General features: G+C 39.7%; 1 long non-coding RNA gene across 1 annotated transcript in view; it reads right to left on the reverse strand.

Annotated features, from left to right (window-relative positions):
* Positions 1-23362, reverse strand: part of LOC138851675 (uncharacterized) — a 73747-nt gene extending 50385 nt beyond the window's left edge. The window contains exon 1 of the long non-coding RNA XR_011391343.1: positions 23322-23362. This is a non-coding gene — a long non-coding RNA (uncharacterized lncRNA). The remainder of the gene's footprint in view (positions 1-23321) is intronic.
* Between the last annotated feature and the right edge of the window lie 217 nt (positions 23363-23579).

Below are 23579 nucleotides of genomic sequence, written 5' to 3' on the forward strand. Positions count from 1 at the left end.
GGTACGAAATTATTAGTTTTTATTTTGGCATAAATGAAAATTATAGAAGGGGCTTAATTTTAAATAAGTTCTTGTTAAATGGCAAATTTTACCTATATATACAAACATACATACATATATATATACAATTATATATATATATATATATATATATATATATATATATATATATATATATATATATATATATATATATATATATATATATATATATTTTTTTTTTTATTATCACACTGGCCGATTCCCACCAAGGCAGGGTGGCCCGAAAAAGAAAAACTTTCACCATCATTCACTCCATCACTGTCTTGCCAGAAGGGTGCTTTACACTACAGTTTTTAAACTGCAACATTAACACCCCTCCTTCAGAGTGCAGGCACTGTACTTCCCATCTCCAGGACTCAAGTCCGGCCTGCCGGTTTCCCTGAATCCCTTCATAAATGTTACTTTGCTCACACTCCAACAGCACGTCAAGTATTAAAAACCATTTGTCTCCATTCACTCCTATCAAACATGCTCACGCATGCCTGCTGGAAGTCCAAGCCCCTCGCACTCAAAACCTCCTTTACCCCCTCCCTCCAACCCTTCCTAGGCCGACCCCTACCCTGCCTTCCTTCCACTACAGACTGATACACTCTTGAAGTCATTCTGTTTCGCTCCATTCTCTCTACATGTCCGAACCACCTCAACAACCCTTCCTCAGCCCTCTGGACAACAGTTTTGGTAATCCCGCACCTCTTCCTAACTTCCAAACTACGAATTCTCTGCATTATATTCACACCACACATTGCCCTCAGACATGACATCTCCACTGCCTCCAGCCTTCTCCTCGCTGCAACATTCATCACCCACGCTTCACACCCATATAAGAGCGTTGGTAAAACTATACTCTCATACATTCCCCTCTTTGCCTCCAAGGACAAAGTTCTTTGTCTCCACAGACTCCTAAGTGCACCACTCACTCTTTTTCCCTCATCAATTCTATGATTCACCTCATCTTTCATAGACCCATCCGCTGACACGTCCACTCCCAAATATCTGAATACGTTCACCTCCTCCATACTCTCTCCCTCCAATCTGATATTCAATCTTTCATCACCTAATCTTTTTGTTATCCTCATAACCTTACTCTTTCCTGCATTCACCTCTAATTTTCTTCTTTTGCACACCCTACCAAATTCATCCACCAATCTCTGCAGCTTCTCTTCAGAATCTCCCAAGAGCACAGTGTCATCAGCAAAGAGCAGCTGTGACAACTCCCACTTTGTGTGTGATTCTTTATCTTTTAACTCCACGCCTCTTGCCAAGACCCTCGCATTTACTTCTCTTACAACCCCATCTATAAATATATTAAACAACCACGGTGACATCACACATCCTTGTCTAAGGCCTACTTTTACTGGGAAAAATTTCCCTCTTTCCTACATACTCTAACTTGAGCCTCACTATCCTCGTAAAAACTCTTCACTGCTTTCAGTAACCTACCTCCTACGCCATACACTTGCAACATCTGCCACATTGCCCCCCTATCCACCCTGTCATACGCCTTTTCCAAATCCATAAATGCCACAAAAACCTCTCTAGCCTTATCTAAATACTGTTCACTTATATGTTTCACTGTAAACACCTGGTCCACACACCCCCTACCTTTCCTAAAGCCTCCTTGTTCATCTGCTATCCTATTCTCCGTCTTACTCTTAATTCTTTCAATTATAACTCTACCATACACTTTACCAGGTACACTCAACAGACTTATCCCCCTATAATTTTTGCACTATCTTTTATCCCCTTCGCCTTTATACAAAGGAACTATGCATGCTCTCTGCCAATCCCTAGGTACCTTACCCTCTTCCATACATTTATTAAATAATTGCACCAACCACTCCAAAACTATTTCCCCACCTGCTTTTAACATTTCTATCTTTATCCCATCAATCCCGGCTGCCTTACCCCCTTTCATTTTACATACTGCCTCACGAACTTCCCCCACACTCACAACTGGCTCTTCCTCACTCCTACAAGATGTTATTCCTCCTTGCCCTATACACGAAATCACAGCTTCCCTATCTTCATCAACATTTAACAATTCCTCAAAATATTCCCTCCATCTTCCCAATACCTCTAACTCTCCATTTAATAACTCTCCTCTCCTATTTTTAACTGACAAATCCATTTGTTCTCTAGGCTTTCTTAACTTGTTAATCTCACTCCAAAACTTTTTCTTATTTTCAACAAAATTTGTTGATAACATCTCACCCACTCTCTCATTTGCTCTCTTTTTACATTGCTTCACCACTCTCTTAACCTCTCTCTTTTTCTCCATATACTCTTCCCTCCTTGCATCACTTCTACTTTGTAAAAACTTCACATATGCTAACTTTTTCTCCCTTACTACTCTCTTTACATCATCATTCCAACAATCACTCCTCTTCCCTCCTGCACCCACTTTCCTGTAACCACAAACTTCTGCTGAACACTCTAACACTACATTTTTAAACCTACCCCATACCTCTTCGACCCCATTGCCTATGCTCTCATTAGCCCATCTATCCTCCAATAGCTGTTTATATCTTACCCTAACTCCCTCCTCTTTTAGTTTATAAACCTTCACCTCTCTCTTCCCTGATGCTTCTATTCTCCTTGTATCCCATCTACCTTTTACTCTCAGTGTAACTACAACTAGAAAGTGATCTGATATATCTGTGGCCCCTCTATAAACATGTACATCCTGAAGTCTCCTCAACAGTCTTTTATCTACCAATACATAATCCAACAAACTACTGTCATTTCTCCCTACATCATATCGTGTATACTTATTTATCCTCTTTTTCTTAAAATATGTATTACCTATAACTAAACCCCTTTCTATACAAAGTTCAATCAAAGGGCTCCCATTATCACTTACACCTAGCACCCCAAACTTACCTACCACACCCTCTCTAAAAGTTTCTCCTACTTTAGCATTCAGGTCCCCTACCACAATTACTCTCTCACTTGGTTCAAAGGCTCCTATACATTCACTTAACATCTCCCAAAATCTCTCTCTCTCCTCTGCATTCCTCTCTTCTCCAGGTGCATACACGCTTATTATGACCCACTTCTCGCATCCAACCTTTACTTTAATCCACATAATTCTTGAATTTACACATTCATATTCTCTTTTCTCCTTCCATAACTGATCATTCAACATTACTGCTACCCCTTCCTTTGCTCTAACTCTCTCAGATACTCCAGATTTAATCCCATTTATTTCCCCCCACTGAAACTCTCCTACCCCCTTCAGCTTTGTTTCGCTTAGAGCCAGGGCATCCAACTTCTTTTCATTCATAACATCAGCAATCATCTGTTTCTTGTCATCCGCACTACATCCACGCACATTTAAGCATCCCAGTTTTATAAAGTTTTTCTTCTTCTCTTTTTTAGTAAATGTATACAGGAGAAGGGGTTACTAGCCCATTGCTCCCGGCATTTTAGTCGCCTCATACGACACGCATGGCTTACGGAGGAAATATTCTTTTCCACTTCCCCATGGACAATAGAAGAAATAAAAAAGAACAAGAGCTATTTAGAAAAAGGAGAAAAACCTAGATGTATGTATATATATATATATATATATATATGCATGTGCGTGTCTGTGAAGTGTGACCAAAGTGTAAGTAGGAGTAGCAAGATATCCCTGTTATCTAGCGTGTTTATGAGACAGAAAAAGAAACCAGCAATCCTACCATCATGCAAAACAGTTACAGGTTTTTGTTTCACAGTCATCTGGCAGGACGGTAGTACTTCCCTGGGTGGTTGCTGTCTACCAACCTACTGTATATATATATATATATATATATATATATATATATATATATATATATATATATATATGTCGTGCCGAATATGTAAAACTGGTCAATTAGCAAGAACTAATTTAAAATTAAGTCCTTTCTAAAATTTTCTCTTATACGTTTAAAGATATATTTTTTTCATTAATGTTAATGTAAAAGTTTTAAATTTTGCACCAAAAGAATATTAGAAAACTTACCTAACCTTATTATAAAAAGAACAATTTATTTTTACCTAACCCAACTGTATATATTTTAGGTTTGTTAACAGTAATTTAATACTAAACAAACACAGTGAAATATAATTTTTTCGTTAGGTTCAGAATGATTTTGGCGGAATTATTGCATACACAAATTTTCACTTGTCCTATATGGCAAGATGAGCGTTGCTATTTAAGCCAAGATCGCAAGTTCTGCCTATTCGGCACGACATATATATATATATATATATATATATATATATTTTTTTTTTTTTTTTTTTTTTTTTTTTTTTTTTTTTTTTTTTTTTTTTTTTAGCACACTGGCCGATTCCCACCAATGCAGGGTGGCCCGAAAAAGAAAAACTTTCACCATCATTCACTCCATCACTGTCTTACCAGAACGGTGCTTTACACTACAGTTTTTAAACTGCAACACTAACACCCCTCCTTCAGAATGTAGGCACTGTACTTCCCATCTCCAGGATTCAAGTCCGGCCTGCCGGTTTCCCTGAACCCCTTCATAAATGTTACTTTGCTCACACTCCAACAGCACGTCAAGTATTAAAAACCATTTGTCTCCATTCATTCCTATCAAACACGCTCACGCATGCCTGCTGGAAGTCCAAGCCCCTCGTACACAAAACCTCCTTTTCCCCCTCCCTCCAATCTTTCCTAGGCCGACCCCTACCCCGCCTTCCTTCCACTACAGACTGATACACTCTTGAAGTTATTATGTTTCGCTCCATTCTCTCCACATGTCCGAACCACCTCAACAACCCTTCCTCAGCTCTCTGGACAACAGTTTTGGTAATCCCACACCTCCTTCTAACTTCTAAACTACGAATTCTCTGCATTACATTCACACCACACATTGCTCTCAGACATGACATCTCCTCTTCCTCCAGCCTTCTCCTCGCTGCAACGTTCATCACCCATGCTTCACACCCATATAAGAGCGTTGGTAAAACTATACTCTCATACATTCCCCTCTTTGCCTGCAAGGACAAAGTTCTTTGTCTCCTCAGACTCCTAAGTGCACCACTCACCCTTTTCCCCTCATCAATTCTATGATTCACCTCATCTTTCATAGACCCATCTGCTGACACGTCCACTCCCAAATATCTGAATACATTCACCTCCTCCATACTCTCTCCCTCCAATCTGATATTCAGTCTTTCATCACCTAATCTTTTTGTTATCCTCATAACCTTACTCATTCCTGTATTCACTTTCAATTTTCTTCTTTTGCACACCCTACCAAATTCATCCACCAATCTCTGCAACTTCTCTTCAGAATCTCCCAAGAGCACAGTGTCATCAGCAAAGAGCAACTGTGACAACTCCCACTTTATGTGTGATTCTTTATCTTTTAACTCCACACCTCTTGCCAAGACCCCCGCATTTACTTCTCTTACAACCCCATCTATAAATATATTAAACAACCACGGTGACATCACACATCCTTGTCTAAGGCCTACTTTTACTGGGAAATAATTTCCCTCTTTCCTACATACTCTAACTTGAGCCTCACTATCCTCGTAAAAACTTTTCACTGCTTTCAGTAACCTACCTCCTACACCATACACCTGCAACATCTGCCACATTGCCCCCCTATCCACCCTGTCATACGCCTTTTCCAAATCCATAAAGGCCACACCTAATGCCTTATCTAAGTACTGTTCACTTATATGTTTCACTGTAAACACCTGGTCCACACACCTCCTACCTTTCCTAAAGCCTCCTTGTTCATCTGCTATCCTATTCTCCGTCTTACTCTTAATTCTTTCAATAATAACTCTACCATACATTTTGTCGGGTATACTCAACAGACTTATCCCCCTATAATTTTTGCACTCTCTTTTGTCCCCTTTCCCTTTATACAAAGGAACTATGCATGCTCTCTGCCAATCCCTAGGTACCTTACCCTTTTCCGTACATAGGTAGTAGGTAGTAGTACGTAGGTAGTAGGTTGGCAGACAACACCACCCAGGGAAGTACTACCGTCCTGCCAGATGACTGTGAAACAGAAACCTGTAACTGTTTTGCATGATGGTAGGATTGCTGGTTTCTTTTTCTGTCTCCTAAACACGCTAGATAACAGGGATATCTTGCTACTCCTACTTACACTTTGGTCACACTTCACAGACACGCACATGCATATGTATATATACATACATCTAGGTTTTTCTCCTTTTTCTAAATAGCTCTTGTTCCTCTTTATTTCTTCTATTGTCCATGGGGAAGTGGAAAAGAATCTTTCCTCCGTAAGCCATGCGTGTCGTATGAGGCGACTAAAATGCCGGGAGCAATGGGCTAGTAACCCCTTCCCCTGTAGACATTTACTAAAAATGAGAAGAAGAAAAACTTTATAAAACTGGGATGCTTAAATGTGCGTGGATGTAGTGCGGATGACAAGAAACAGATAACTGCTGATGTTATGAATGAAAAGAATTTGGATGTCCTGGCTCTAAGCGAAATAAAGCTGAAGGGGGTAGGGGAGTTTCGGTGGGGGGAAATAAATGGGATTAAATCTGGAGTATCTGAGAGAGTTAGAGCAAAGGAAGGGGTAGCAGTAATGTTGAATGATCAGTTATGGAAGGAGAAAAGAGAATATGAATGTCTAAATTCAAGAATTATGTGGATTAAAGTAAAGGTTGGATGCGAGAAGTGGGTCATAATAAGCGTGTATGCACCTGGAGAAGAGAGGAATGCAGAGGAGAGAGAGAGATTTTGGGAGATGTTAAGTGAATGTATAGGAGCCTTTGAGCCAAGTGAGAGAGTAATTGTGGTAGGGGACCTGAATGCTAAAGTAGGAGAAACTTTTAGAGAGGGTGTGGTAGGTAAGTTTGGGGTGCCAGGTGTAAATGATAATGGGAGCCCTTTGATTGAACTTTGTATAGAAAGGGGTTTAGTTATAGGTAATACATATTTTAAGAAAAAAAAGGATAAATAAGTATACAAGATATGATGTAGGGCGGAATGACAGAAGTTTGTTGGATTATGTATTGGAAGATAAAAGACTGTTGAGTAGACTTCAGGATGTACATGTTTAAAGAGGGGCCACAGATATATCAGATCACTTTCTAGTTGTAGGTAGATGGGATGCAAGGAGAATTGAAGCATCAGGGAAGAGAGAGGTGAAGGTTTATAAACTAAAAGAGGAGGCAGTTAGGGTAAGATATAAACAGCTATTGGAGGATAGATGGGCTAATGAGAGCATAGGCAATGGGGTCGAAGAGGTATGGGGTAGGTTTAAAAATGTAGTGTTAGAGTGTTCAGCAGAAGTTTGTGGTTACAGGAAAGTGGGTGCGGGAGGGAAGAGGAGCGATTGGTGGAATGATGATGTGAAGAGAGTAGTATGGGAGAAAAAGTTAGCGTATGAGAAGTTTTTACAAAGTAGAAGTGATGCAAGAAGGGAAGAGTATATGGAGAAAAAGAGAGAGGTTAAGAGAGTGGTGAAGCAATGTAAAAAGAGAGCAAATGAGAGAGTGGGTGAGATGTTATCAACAAATTTTGTTGAAAATAAGAAAAAGTTTTGGAGCGAGATTAACAAGTTAAGAAAGCCTAGAGAACAAATGGATTTGTCAGTTAAAAATAGGAGAGGAGAGTTATTAAATGGAGAGTTAGAGGTATTGGGAAGATGGAGGGAATATTTTGAGGAATTGTTAAATGTTGATGAAGATAGGGAAGCTGTGTTTCGTGTATAGGGCAAGGAGGAACAACATCTTGTACGAGTGAGGAAGAGCCAGTTGTGAGTGTGGAGGAAGTTCGTGAGGCAGTAGGTAAAATGAAAGGGGGTAAGGCAGCCAGGATTGATGGGATAATGATAGAAATGTTAAAAGCAGGTGGGGATATAGTTTTGGAGTGGTTGGTGCAATTATTTAATAAATGTATGGAAGAGGGAAATATATATATATATATATATATATATATATATATATATATATATATATATATATATATATATATATATATATATTTGGAATTCGCAAGACCAGGCTAAATATACACAAACACTGATCTCTGGCTGAAGGAGACTCGAACCTACGAACCTTGGAACAAGGTACGCAGTGCTATACCAAACTCACCACACTGGACCAATACCTTGGAGTCCAGCTTGCGCTAGACTTTGACCCAAGGCAGCCAGTGTTTTTGTATATTTCGCCTGCTCTCGCGAATTCCTTGCATTGTTAAAATCTCTAGTAAGGCTGATGCATGTAGGGGATGAGATGAAAAGCTGTAAGCCTTCTCCCTGAAAGCTGGATGCCTTGGATCAAAGTCTAGCGCAAGCTTGACTCCAAGGTATTGGTCCAGTGTGGTGAGTTTGGTATAGCACTGTGTACCTTATTCCAAGGTTCGTAGGTTCGAGTCTCCTTCAGCCGGAGATCAGTGTTTGTGTATATATCGCCTGCTCTCGCGAATTCATTGCATTGTTAAAATCTCTAGTTAGGCTGATGCATGCAGGGGATGAGATGAAAAGCTGTAAGCCTTCTCCCTGAAAGCTGGCTGCCTTGGATCAAACGTGTAGCGCAAGCTGGACTCCAAGGTATTGGTCCAGTGTGGGGAGTCTGGTATAGCACTGCGTGCCTTGTTCCAAGGTTCGTAGGCTCGAGACTCCTTCAGCCATATATATATATATATATATATATATATATATATATATATATATATATATATATATACATATATATATATATATATAATATATATATATACATATATACATATATATGTATATATATATACATTATATATATATTTATATATATAATATATATATATATAAGAAATAAGAAGGGTGAGTCAAGAGGCTGCTGCAATGCTGAAACCAACTCAGCTCGGTTTCGGTGTTCAACAAGGCTGTGAAGGAGCTGCCTATGCAGCTCTAGTATACATCAAAAGCATGTCCGATGAGAAAACCTTGGTCAAATTGGACTTTGCCAACTCTTTCAACTCAGCCAGAAGGGACGCTGTTCTCCAAGCAGTTTGTAGAAACTTCCCTTCCCTTTATCCCTTCATAGAATCGTGTTATAGTGTGACTTCCAAACTATTGTTTGGGGAACATGAAATTGACTCATGTGAGCGCGTGCAACAAGGAGACAGTCTCGCCCCCTTTCTGTTCTGTTTCGTCCTCAAGGAAGTCACTGAAGCACTCTCCAGCGAGCTCAATATCTGGTTCCTGGATGATGGTACCCTAGCTGGTATAACAGAATCCCTCCTAGAGGACCCCACCGAATGTGAAATAGTTTCTACCAATCAACAGATGATCCAGAATATTAGCGCAGTTTTACCAGGAGCACGAGCCATTGATCCAGCCAATAGCACTCTCCTTGGTGCTCCTCTTGGGTCCAATGCCATCGATCTAATCGTAGAAAAAAAAAAGACTCAGACCTCCGGACGATGGAATGCAGGATGAAAGACACTGACACACATGATGCCTTCTACCTACTCACCAGGTGCCTGTCAATCCCAAAGCTTACCTACTCTCTGAGATGCTCCCCAGCCTTCAGCAGTCCTAAACTCAAGGAATATGACTCTCTCCTAAAGACCATGCTAGAGAGTGTATTGCATCTTTCCCTTGAAGATGGACAGTGGTTGAAAGCCTCACTTCTGGTCAGGCTTGGGGGGCTAGTAGTACACATATCCTCCCAGATTGCTCTACCAGCTTTCTTATCCTCTTCCATAGCATCAAACGAGTTGATAAGACAAATTCTTCCTGATAACCTCAGTGACTCAGCAGGAATACAGGACCCTAGCTATGCCAGTGCCAACCCTGAATAGGAGACTCTTGCTGCTGCAGTACCAAACCCTAGTGCAGCACTGGCTCACAAACAGTCAAGCTGGGATGGCCTGATCGCTGAAAACCTGCTTGTCAATATGCTCAGGGCTGCAACATCAGATAAGGAGACTGCCCGTCTCCGAGCTGTGAGTGCACATCACTCAAGGGAATTTCCTACAAACAATTCCCATATCGGCAATGGGAGCACTACTCTACCCTAAGACCCTCCGTATTGCAGTGGCTCTGCGCCTTGCTGCCCGAATTCGCACAGAATATATGTGTATATGCGGCAAAACTCAAGCAGACCAATACGGTCTATATAGACTTAGCTGTTCCAAAACCAAGGGCTGGCATGCAAGACACAATAAGGTCAACGATATCATAAAGAGAACCCTTGCTACAGCTGGATGCCCAGCCGAGAGGGAGCCCCGATCACTAGCAGCCAACAATACCTACAACCCAGCAAACCGCCCCGATTGGATCACCATCTATCCTTGGAAGAATGGCAAGCTCTTAGCATAGGACTGTACCTGTGTGTCCACACTGGCTAACACCTACATCCATCACAGTGTTGGGTGATAGGGAGAAGCTGCTGACCACAGGGAATAATACAAGATCAGCAAGTACAGGGGCATAAGCTAATAGTATCAATTTGTCCCAGTGGAATCAGAGACCTTGGGATCATTGGGAAAAAATGCCACACGTTTCCTTAAAGAATTGAGTTCCAGACTCATCGACACCACCAGGGAGCCAAGGGCAGCCACTTTCATGTTCCAGTGCCTCAGCGTAGCCATCCAGAGGGGAAATGCTTGCTGCATACTTGGCTCGCGTCCGGCTTCGGAGGAGCTGGAGAAAATTCATGACCTTTAATACATTGTACCATTGTATTTATGTTTGTGTTTTTCTGCAAATGTATTCTGTTTATTAATAAATGTTCACATAGAATATAAAATATAGGGGGTGGTAGGAGAAGAAAATATTCAAACAGTTCCTGGAAGAACCTTGAGTTTTCCCTGAGGTACGTTTATTGTCTTCTCTGATGATGAGGGTCCCCAGTCCAGCTATAGAGGTGGTACCTCCCTATATTTTATTTTGTATATATATATATATATATATATATATATATATATATATATATATATATATATATATATATATATATATATATATATATATATATGTCGTGCCGAATATGTAAAACTGGTCAATTAGCAAGAACTCATTTAAAATTAAGTCCTTTCTGAAATTTTCTCTTATACGTTTAAAGATATATTTTTTCATTAATGTTAATGTAATAATTTTTAATTTTGCATCAAAAGAATCTTACAAAACTTACCTAACCTTATTATAACAAGAACAATTTATTTTAGCCTAACCCAACTAAATATGTTTTAAATACGTTTACAATAATTTAATACTAAACAAACACAGTAAAATATATATTTATCGTTAGGTTAAGAATGATTTTGGCGAAATTATTGCATACACAGATTTTCACTTGTCCTATATGGCAAGATGAGCGTTGCTATTTAAGCCAAGATCGCAAGTTCTGCCTATTCGGCACGACATATATATATATATATATATATATATATATATATATATATATATATATATATATATATATATATATATATATATATATAATCTGTGAATTGAAGTGTATATTATGTTTCTATGCAAAAATCTTGAAGTAAGATAACATGTTTTGGGTTGTGAATTCAAATGTGAACAAAAATATGTCTGAACATGTTGCTATGTATTATCCGTAGCAATGATTTTGCTAGATGTTCCACCATATCAGCTTTGGAAAATTCTGGTGTAATTTTCTCAAACTTATATTGTATCATGTAAATATGTAATTAATGTGTTTCTGTTGGGATAAAATATATTTGAAAATGGATGAGAACCATCAGAAAAGCCCTGCACATGCGCTGGGGTCCAAGAGGGGAGGCCTAGGCATGATGGGCAGTCTCGTGGAGCATAGGCCTATGACACACAATCCTGTTAACATAGAACCAAGAAACTGGTGGTTGCAACGGCTGAAACATGATTAGTGGTCTCACCTCATAATAGGAAATGTTTTAACTGTTCCCAGTGCATATTCGGGGACACTAAGTTGTCGAAACCGCTATAATAAGGTGGAAACAACGAAAATTAGTGAATGCCGTGACGACACCATGACGAACGAGTTCGTTGGGGAGAATACTGATTATTCAATTGGCACTCATCTGGCTCAGATCTTAATTGGTGAACCGCTAACATGTGCAACTTAATGGAAAATTAAGTTGTCTTATGAATTGTAGCGACATCAGTGATAATAACACTAAGTTAAGGGAATGTGTGAAGTGAACGAGTCACTATTCTCCGAGTGAACATATGTAAAATGTACGACCCTGTTCCGAGGACCACGGAGTTTCTCGGAGTCTCGTCTCCTAAGTCGGACCTTCCCGAATGACATCATAATCCTGCTGGAAGGAGAATCACATCGATTTGGCAGGACGTGTTACACCCCTTCCCACCTTTTGTAATCTGTAAAATTTATACAAACCGTCCACAACTAATTAGTAGCTCCGTACTTGTGGGTGCTATCCACTTCTAAGTTATAGCACTGGCACAGGATAGATGTGCCTAGTGCATGTGGCATCGGTGGCTAACGCTCTCGCTTCACACGGCGAGGGCCTGGGTTCGATTCCAAGCCAGACTAGAAACATTGGGAGTGTTTTTTTCCACCTGTTGTCTATCTATGTTCCCCATCAGTAAAGTGAGTACCTGGGTGTTAGTCGACTGGTGTGGGTCGCATCCTGGGACACTGATCTAATTTGTCCGACATGCGGAGCATAACAAAGGGCTTTCTATATAGTAGTATGTCATTGTTGTCAGCTAGGCCTGTATACCATGTACATGTACTTGTAGTAAATAACGATATTATTATTATTATTATTAAAGTGGTCAGGAGTGACTAAAGTTTTCCCACACGCTTCCGCGGGGTAACTACTGTAAATATCGTGTTCACCTCCTAAGGAGATTATCTGTATGAATGTAATGACGAGGTTCATACAGGCAACTTTATAAAATTCCCACATCTTCCCGTTGGTCTGTCCTGAACTGGATGAAATCAGTGAAAATTACTTAATTGAATTAATTACTTAATAATTAAGTGACTGATTAAAGGAAATGGGAACAGGGTACACAAATTTAATTAATTGTGCGGTGGTTTATAATTAGCCCAATTAATTCTTAGCACATGTGTGGCTAGGATTTATACAAGAGTAAGGTGTAAGAATTACCTTTATAAAGTGTCTACTTAAGTTGTATGATCAGTGGTTATTAATTCTATAACCATGGCTGGATCTGATGAAGTTAATGTGGCTGGCAAGTCCATGGATGTCAAAGCAAAGAAAGCATCATTGCAAGCTCGGAAGTGCCATGTTACTAAATCATACAACAAGTGTTTGGAGTTAACGGGACAAGAAACAGTGAACCCTGATGAATTAAAATTACCCCTAGATGCCTCAGAAAATAAATATGAGTCATAGAAATTGTGGTTTAAAGACTGCGAGAGAGATGTGCTTGTGAATTTTGCTGATGATGAAAGGGAGCGGCTGTTACTCAACATTATGAGGTGGAGGAAAACATTCTCTCCTCTAAAACTAAGGCATTGGATAAGGTAAAGCGTGTAAACAATGTTGCTGGTCAACCTAATAACGAAAATAAGATGTGTCTACCAAAACTCCAAGAATTATGCATGCCTGTATTTAATCAGGGAGAAAATTGGGAGGAGTTTTGGTCTATCTTTAAAGTAGCCATGCATGATAAGAGTGATCTTCCAAGTGTAGTGTTACCAAATTATGCTATTTTGAGGGACAAGTAAGGGGAGATGCGCATGTTCTTAAATTAGCATTTCCAAATGTAGACGACTTCTACAGTGAGGCAGTTAACTTGTTGGAGGTCACTTACGGTAATTTGGAGCAAAGTAGGCTGGTTCTAGTAACTGTTGAAGCTAATTTGAAGACTCCAGATCACGACCACAATGGTTTGCAGCAATTTATGATCAAACTAGAAAGCACTCTTAAGACCTTGAGTAATAAATATGATCTAAAGGGGCAAGAGTGGTAGTTGAGTGCCTTTATACAGAATAAACTGAACTCTAAGACAGAATAGTTATCTAACAAATATTACATGGGTTACTTCGGGTTGGAGGATATAAGAGTGGGCCTGTAGGAGTTAACTGTCCGATTGCAGACCAGCCAACCCATGACCTCTAGAAATACTATATCTACAGACCATAATGTATATGTCAAGTTCCACAAAGGGAAAAATTATCCCAATGTCAATAATCATAATTCACCAACTAAAAGGGGGTTACATAGACACATATCAAGTGACATGGACCAGTAATAGTGCTTCTTCACATCAAAGTAAGAGGAGTAAGTACTGCAATAAGGGTAACCCAATTGATAAGAGGTCAGGCAAAGAAAGGAGAGACTGTCTCTTCTGCAACAGTACTCATTTCTCTAAGAATTGTAATGCCTATAATTCATGGGATGTTAAAGTGGAAAGATTAGAAGAGCTCGATAGATGTTTTAGGTGTCTAGGTCATTGTTATCAATGCAACATGGGCAGTCACCACATAGTTATGTGTAAGGGTGGATCTAATTTTAATAATGGTGGCAATATTAATGATAGTGATAATAGCCTGGACACAACAGTAGCTAACGTAAAGATTGCAGCTAATGTCAGTAATGATGGCCTAGCTGAGGTAGCTGTGGAAAATACTGTATATATTTTCCAGAAATTCAGTATTTATATGTAAATAGATGGCCATACTGTATTTAATAATATTTATATGATAGAAAACGGAAAGCCTGCGTCTGCGCAGAGGAGACTCGCCATGTTGGTTTTGAATTGGATACATCGTTAGTGTAATGGAAAGGAATTTTCGTGCTCTAGAGGTTAAAATTGGGCTGACACCTCTCAAATAGGAGGCGAAATTGTTGGACATGCATTCCTGCATAACTTGAGATATCAGACGACTGGACAAGACACCTCCAGGAACCTCAGATAAGCTCTCTAGATTTGTGTATAATTCTGGCCAGTGTTTTCATAAATTTAGTTAGTGAGGTTTTTCTGAGTATGATACAACATAATATCCAGTCAAATTGGTGAGTGATATTAAGATATATTTTCCTTCTGTTATGTAATTGTGTATATATATATATGACCATTTATTATTTTTAATATAGAGTCCACAAATTTATATATTTACCAGTATTCCTGGTGTGTGTATATTTCAATTAATTAATAGGTCCAGAGCAACTTGTGGATATGACAGTGGTAGGTATCGAAGGGGGACATTTTTGCGACCTAGGTGTCCCAAATTCCTACTTGTCTATGTAACTCTGTTAAATAATAATTATCTTTGTTATCATTTACTGTTATGTACATAATTAGTTACATACAGATAAATGCAATTTTCCACAGTAGCCTTACCTGTGGTGGATGTGATACTTAATGATAAACAGTATATATCCAAAACTGTAACAGCATTACTAGATCAGGGATCACAAAGTACTTTCATAAAACGTAATTGCTTTAATGGGATGAAGGTACAAATGGGAGATCCTACTTCACTAAAGTTAAATGGCTTTCTCTCGAATAAGAAAGCCCAGGCATATGACAACTGTCAAGCTGGACAATGAGAGAAAACGTATTAATGCCGTAATTGTAGATAGGCTTCAAGAGAAAATATCTACAATAAGGCTTGGTAAAGATACTGAAAGGATTTCACGTAATGTAAGTTTGGCACCTTCTGGTGTAAATAATGATTCTGTGGGGCCAATACATATTTTGATAGGTAGTGACTATTATACCTCATTTGTAAAATGTATGGTAAAGAAATGTGGAGTCACCCTTCTAAGGACTGCAGAAAGTCATATGATGTGTGATAGGCTTCCTCGTACTGATAATGAATGACTGGAGGAAACCGTGAACACAGTCACGGAGTGTCTTACTCATGAAATATCACCCCAGTGTAAATATTTTTCAATAGATGATAAGTTGAACCTGTGTATAAATTATGGGAGCTGGACAGCATAGAGAATAATGTAAATGAAGAAAGTCCAGATGATTCCTTTACTCAGGAAAAATACCTGAAGGAAGTTAGATTTAAATCTGGACAATACTGGGTGCCACTCCCGTGGAAGCTGAACAATCCATAACCTAGTAAATGCAGGATGGCGTATGGACAATTAAAGGTCCAGGTCTGCGAACTGAGCAAGACACCAGAATTGTTGACTGCTTATAATTAATGAGCAGTTAAATAATAAATTCATAGAGGAGGTACCTCCTGAGCAAGCCCAGATTTATGGTCACTATTTGCCACATCACGGAGTGAAGAAGGATTTTAAGACAACTCCTCTGATGACTGTGTTTAATTGTAGTGCCAGGAGAAACAAAAGCATACCTAGTTTGAATGACTGTTTGATGACAGGTCCATTGTTGACGGAAAATTTGGGAGACATATTATTAAACTTCAGGATTAAGAATTATGCCTTTACGGTAGACATAAGTAAAGCTTTTCTGAGAGTGGGTTTGCAAGAGGCGGACCAGGATTGCACGCGGTTCTTATGGCCCGAGGATCCTAGTGACCCACTTAGTCCCCTGAAGACCTTTTGCTTAGGGAGTGTATTGTTTGGTGCTACCTCCAGTCCGTTCCTACTTCAGGCGACTATAAATGCACACAGGTGCATACAGGTGCGTACAGGTGGTCCACTGAGTGAAGTATTGTGTAATAAAAATTATGTGGACAATTTCCTGGGTGTGACGTCCACTGAAGAACTAATGAGGGTATATGAAGGGGCTGATGAAATAATGCAAGGTGCAAATATGCCCATGAGCAAGTGGAACAGTAATTTGTCCAGTTTAAGGGATCAGATAAATAAAGACAGCCCTGGAGTTGAAGTGCCTAAATGTAGTAATGTGTTGGGACTGACTTGGGATACTGATTATTATTATTATTATAATCAAGGGGGAAGCGCTTAACCCGGAGGATTATACAGCGCCTGGGGGGGGGGGGGATGTGGAAGGCATTCAGGCTTAATTCGGGGAAATGGAGCACAGATCCAATTCCCTAAATCAAGAGCCCCTCACCAACATCAAGGAACCTTCCTTGAGGGGTTGGGATACTGAGAGAGACTTGTTGTCGTTAAAGTCTAATAATTACAGTATGCCCAATAAATTAACCAAGAGAGTCTTACTTGCTGAAGTTTCAAAATGCTTCGGTCCACTAGGCTTAGTGTCACAACTTACAATAAGAAGAAAATTGTTAATACAAGACGACAACGAAGGCCTCTTTGACCGATAAGATCGTATTACACTTGACCTGCAGTCTGCCACTAACGACAGCTGCAAGTGCTATATTGGACGAGTCGTTGACTGTCTCACTCGCTGGTTTGATCTTTACCCTGTTCGAGTAATGCATCGTGAAGTGATGCAGACTAAAGATTCCCCTCTCCAACGGGGATCGAAGGGAGACTGATCTCTTGTCTTCTTGTTACAATTCGTAATGGTAACAGTAAGATTGTGTATGTACAAAACAGAGTCGCTGAAATTAATCAGAAGCAAGAGAAATGTAACAGCTTGGGTCAGCATATGTTAACCTTTAATCACATACCTGTTGACGAGAATCCGGCTGACTTCTTGTCCCGAGGATTGACTTATGAAAAATTAGTGAATGCTTTATTGTGGTTTAAAGGACCATGTTGGGTGGTGGATATAGTTAATTGCCTATGAAAAGGCGCATATTGCTCCTGTTGAAATTATGGTGAGCACCTCTCCAGTCACTAGGCCCTCCTAAGTCATTGACATGAACAGGTACTCTTCCTTACCCAAGCTGATTAACGTGACAAGGTTAATTTAAATTTATAAACAAGATGAATATCTCACATAATTTTCCCCATCCTCTGAAATACTGGCTACAGAGGGTGCAAGAAGAAATCTACAGAGATGAGATTAAATTAATGGTGGAAGGAAAGACTGTGATGGACTCAATGATGGAGAAATATGGGCTGTATTTAGAGGATGATGTAATTAGGTGCAGAGGCAGGTTACAAAATGTTGAATTGGGTGAATATGCTAAACACCCTATCTCACTGCCCAAAACTCATCACCTGACAACTTTGATTGACTTTAATGCCCAAAATAATATAATGCAAGTGGGGTACAAGATACCTTAAATTGCATTAGGGAAACCTTCTGGATTCCACAAGGACAGCAAAGTGTAAAAAAAGGTTATCAAGTCGTGTGTAATATGTCTCCAGGTGGATGTCAGAACCTACATGTACCCAGGTCCTCCACCATTGCCCAATGAACGTGTACAGTTGGTAAAACCATTTGATGTGACAGGTGTGGACTATAGTGGCCCAATCATTTTAACAGGTACTTCAGATGGTGTTCCCTTGAAAGTGTATGTATGTCTATTTACTTGTACCACTACTAGGGCAGTTCATCTAGAAGTGGCTCAGGACTTGTCTGCAGAACAGTTCATACAGCTGTTCCGGAAATATACAGCTAGGAGATCTTGTCCAAGATTGATGATTTCAGATAGTTCCACCAATTTTGTAGCGGGTGCTCAACACTTGATGGAATTAAATAAGAGTAATTTGGTACAATCTCTGTTGACCCAGTGAGAGTGTGTCAGGAAATTTATTACTCCCAGAGCCCCTTGGCAGGGGATTTTGTACGAAGGAATGATAGGTACAGTGAAGAGATGTCTTCGTAAAGTGCTACACAAGAGGAAATCCGTGCAGTGTTGGTTGAGGTGGAGAATTAGGTAAATAATCGCCCTCTCTCTTACATGAGCGACACTCCTGACGTGGACATACTGACTCCCTTTCACTTAATATGTGGACAGAGGTTAGAAGTTGCACCTATCTATAGAGATAATCCTGAGGGAAGTGATGAAGATTACAATAACGTGACAGTGTTGAGTGATAAGTTTATGATGCTAAATAAATTAATTAATCATTGGTCCAATATGTGGCACAAAGAGTGTCTTCTTACACGACGTGAATACTTTTATGGTGCGTCAGAGGCAGTAAATTGATAGAACTTTCAACTAGGTGATATTGTGCTGATTGATACTAAGCAACCTCGAATATTGTGGCCCCTGGGCAAGGTAGTAACATTATTCCCAGATGCACAAGGTGTTGTTAGGAATGTCAAAGTGTTGTGTCGTGGTCAGGAAGGTTTGCGTACCATTAATAAATTAATTCCCTTAGAATTAAATGGTGTTCTATCAAATGTAAATGGAAATCTAAGGGAAAATGACACGAGTGATATTGAGGACACTGACCGAGTGATACAAGAAGAAATTGTAATAAGGCCCACTAGGAAAACAGTTGCACAATCTAGAGCGGGCTAGAATCGTCTCCTAGAGTAAGAAGCAATTTAAGTCGTCTAATAACGACCTCCCCAGGCCACAGTGTGGAAAATTCTGGTGTATATTTCTCAGACTTATATTGTATCATGTAAATATGTAATTAATGTGTTTCTGTTGGGCTAAAATATATTTGAAAGTGGAAGAGAACCAATAGAGAAGCCCTGCGCATGCGCTGGGGTCCAAGAGGGGAGGCTCAGGCATGATGGGCAGTCTCGTGGAGCATAGACCTATGACACGGAATCTCCATTACCATGGATCCAGAAAATTGGTGGTTCTGACTGCCGAAACGCGATTAGTTGTCTCCTCATAATAAGAAATGTAACTGTTCCCAGCGCATATTCGGGGACAGTAAGTTGTCAAAACCGCCATAATACGGTGGAAACAACGGAAATTAGTGAACGCCGTGACGACGCCATGATGAACGAGTTCATTGGGGAGAATACTGATTATTCAATCGACACTCATCGGGCTCAAATCTTAATGGATGAACCGCTAACGTGTGTAAATAAATAGAAAACTCTGTTGTCTTGTGGATTGTAGTGAAATCAGTGATAATAACACTAAGTTAAAGGAATGTGTGAAGTGAACGAGTCACAATTCTCCGAGTGAGTGCACGTAAAATGTACGGCCCTGTTCCCAGGACCACGGAGTTTTTCGGAGTCTCGTCTCCTAAGTCGAACCAACCCAAGTGATATCATAATCCTGCTGGAAGGAGAATCCCAACAGTTTAACACGATGTCTGAATCAGAGGAGGAAATAAGGAAATATGAATGCTGCCTCCTCGCCTACAGTTAAGTAAACCTTATTATATAAAACTCATAACTGGCCAGTTAAGTGTTATAGTTGGACAGGTACTGTGGGCACTACAAAGTTCTCCAGTGGCCACCAATGAAATTGGGTAAGTGGTGGTATCGTTATGTTCACGTGTAACTCCATCCCCCCCTTTTCTAATTGGTCCAATTTATACATACAGTTCACAGCTAATTAGTAGCGCCATACTTGTGGGTGCTATCCACTTCTAAGTTACACTACTGGCTCAGGACAGATGTGCCTAGTGTGTGTGGCATCAGAGGGAGTAACTCAAAGTGGTAAGGAGTGATTCAAGTTTTCCCACTCGCTTCTGCGGGGTAACTACTATAAATAATATATGGTTGTCACCTCCCAAGGAGATTATTTGTATGAATATAATGACGAGGTTCATACAGGTAGCCATATAAAATTCCCACGTCATCTGAACATTTGTAAATACAATGATACCTCGGTATACGCCCTCAATCCATTCCATAAGCTTGGACTTATACTAAACAGGACGTATACCAAACTGATTTTCCCTTAAGTAATATTGGGAAAACGATTAACCCGTTACCATTAAAAAAACCTTATTGTTCTTGCCATTTTATAAATTGATGGGAGTTGTATAAAATAATTTAAACACTGCTTAATATTAAAATATATACATAAATACAAAAGAATTAGATGAAATAAATGTAAATTTACCCTCAGTTTACTTTGCTGGAAAGTGTGAAGTGTCTACTGGGACAGTGCTGAGAAGGGAGGAGCAGGTAATGTTGTTGTCTGGAAGGAGAATCCCTTTCTCTTCTGTCTCTTTTTTCTTATTTGGATCTGGTTGAAGCTCACCAGGTTTGACTTTTACTAAAAATCTGTCCAAAGAACTTTTATTTTGCATTCTCAGGATGTTTCTGACGAGTCGTTATTGTATACTGTGCTAGAAGTTGTGTGATGAACGGCAGCACTGCGTCTCAGCTTCAAGTATCTTAATCTTCTTCCTACAGTCACTCACTACACTAACTTTCACACTCTCAAACACTACATATTTGTACAAATTTCCTGTTGTTTTTCCTCTTCCAAGAGGAAAAACAACAGGAAAATGGAAGTACAAAGGAAGTTCACAGTAAAGAGGTTAGCTGGTGTGTTCGTCTGTGTATCGTGGCAGCTTAAGAAATTATTAAACTCAGTGAACATGGTAGTAGTAGTAGTAGTAGTAGCAGTAGTAGTAGTAGTAGTAGTAGTAGTAGTAATAGTAGTAGTAGTAATAGTAGTAGTAGTAGTAGTAGTAGTAGTAATAATAATAATAATCGCTCTGGAGTGCTGTAATTGTCAGCTACCAAACTTATACGATATATGAAATTCCCCTCAAGGGAGGTTCCTTGATGCTGGTGAGGGGCTCTTGATCTGGGGAATTGGATCTGTGTTCCAGTTCCCTGAATCAAGCCTGAATACCTTCCATCCCCCTCACAGGCGCTGTATAATCCTACGAGTTTAGTGCTTCCCCATGATTATAATAATCCAAAGCGATTATTTATTATTACTCTAAATTATTATAAATTATTACTATCATCGACATAACTTGTTCACTGAGTTTAATCTTTTCTTAAACTGCCATGAAACAGAGAACATATGACTCAGCAAAAAATCTGGAAAAATCGAGCAATTTTATAGTTTTTTTTCATATAAGAGTGATGTAGGCATGTTTGCCATGATATAAACACCGTTTTCTTTGGTTATAGACCAGAGATACACACGAGAGTAGTGCCAATCTTATGATCGTTTCCCAGAGTGCCGGCCTCCTCCCTTACCCCTCTCACATAATATGGCATATCATTCATTTAAGAGTCTTTATGACAGTTCTAGTGTATTTATCGTGTTTCTGATATCAATTTGGAATAAATGTGATAGATAGATAACCTTTATTAATAATATTAGTGTAATTACTCAACATTGTATTTGCTCTAAAAAAAAAACATACCACGGGCAGGGATAGAACCCGCGATCAGAGAGTCTCAAAACTCCAGACCGTCGCGTTAGCCACTGGACCAGCTAGCCACAATAAGATAAGTCCAACTAGGTATATTTCTACACCATAGGAAGGTTAGCATAGGCACCACTGTGACCACAAATGCAAGTTTTTACAGACGAATCTCCGGCTAGTGTGGCCGTGACGAACTCTAGCTCAAGTCCCCTCAAAGTCGTTAACATGACTCACGAAATCGTAATGACACGATTGCAAACAAACCATACCATGGGCGGGGATAGAACCCGAGATCAGAGAGTCTCAAAACTCCAGACCGTCACGTTAGCCAATCGTGTCATTACGATTTCGTGAGTCATATTGATGGCTTTAAGGGGACTTGAGCTAGAGTTCGTCACAGCCACGCTAGCTGGAGATTCGTCTGTAAAAACTTGCATTTGTGGTCACAGTGGTGCCTGTGCTAACCTTCCTATGGTGTAGAAATATACCTAGTTGGACGAATCTTATTGTGGCTAGCTGGTCCAGTGGCTAACACGACGGTCTGGAGTTTTGAGACTCTCTGATCGCGGGTTCTATCCCTGCCCGTGGTATGTTTTTTTTTTTAGAGCAAATACAATGTTGAGTAATTACACTAATATTATTAATAAAGGTTATCTATCTATCACATTTATTCCAAATTGATATCAGAAACACGATAAATACACTAGAACTGTCATAAAGACTCTTAAATGAATGATATGCCATATTATGTGAGAGGGGTAAGGGAGGAGGCCGGCACTCTGGGAAACGATCATAAGATTGGCACTACTCTCGTGTGTATCTCTGGTCTATAACCAAAGAAAACGGTGTTTATATCATGGCAAACATGCCTGCATCACTCTTACATGAAAAAAACTAAAAAATTGCTCGATTTTTCCAGATTTTTTGCTGAGTCATATGTTCTCTCTGATCGCGGGTTCTTTCCCCGTCCGTGGTATGGTTTGTTTGCAATCGTGTCATTACGATTTCTTGAGTCAAGTTATTTGCTCTACTGCTAACATCAGACGCACATGACGACTCACCAGTATAGGCGTTAGAGGGCAGTCATGGCTTCGTCTCGGAGTCGTATTCCAAACATAGGTCGTATGTCGTAAACCAAACATAAATTTTTGTGTCCAAACAGGACGCATACCAAGTTCGATTTATTCCAAAGTGGACGTGTACTGAGGTACCACTGTATATAATTGCTGTATGTCGCAACATTATTGGTGTAGCAGTGTAATGTTTGGAAGCATAAAGAGACGCAATAACACAATGTACTCACACCAAGAACTGGAAGATCCACTGCCTCCTGTGGTAACTCTCTCTCTGTGGCTGGGAATCCCACCTCATCCCTTTATATAGCCCGCCCTACCTTGAGAAGGTCGTTGACATCTGTTTGCTGGGCATGTTTTTTTTCTAGCAATTGCCTATCTGTGCCTTAGTAGTTAACTATAAGTGAGAGGAGATCCTGCATGGTAAAAATGTTGCCAGAGTAGTTAACAAGGTTCAGCCATTTCACGATCTTTCACTTCAAGTGATG

The sequence above is a fragment of the Cherax quadricarinatus genome, unplaced genomic scaffold (genome assembly GCF_038502225.1).
Source record: "Cherax quadricarinatus isolate ZL_2023a unplaced genomic scaffold, ASM3850222v1 Contig1546, whole genome shotgun sequence".
NCBI lineage: Eukaryota > Metazoa > Arthropoda > Malacostraca > Decapoda > Parastacidae > Cherax > Cherax quadricarinatus.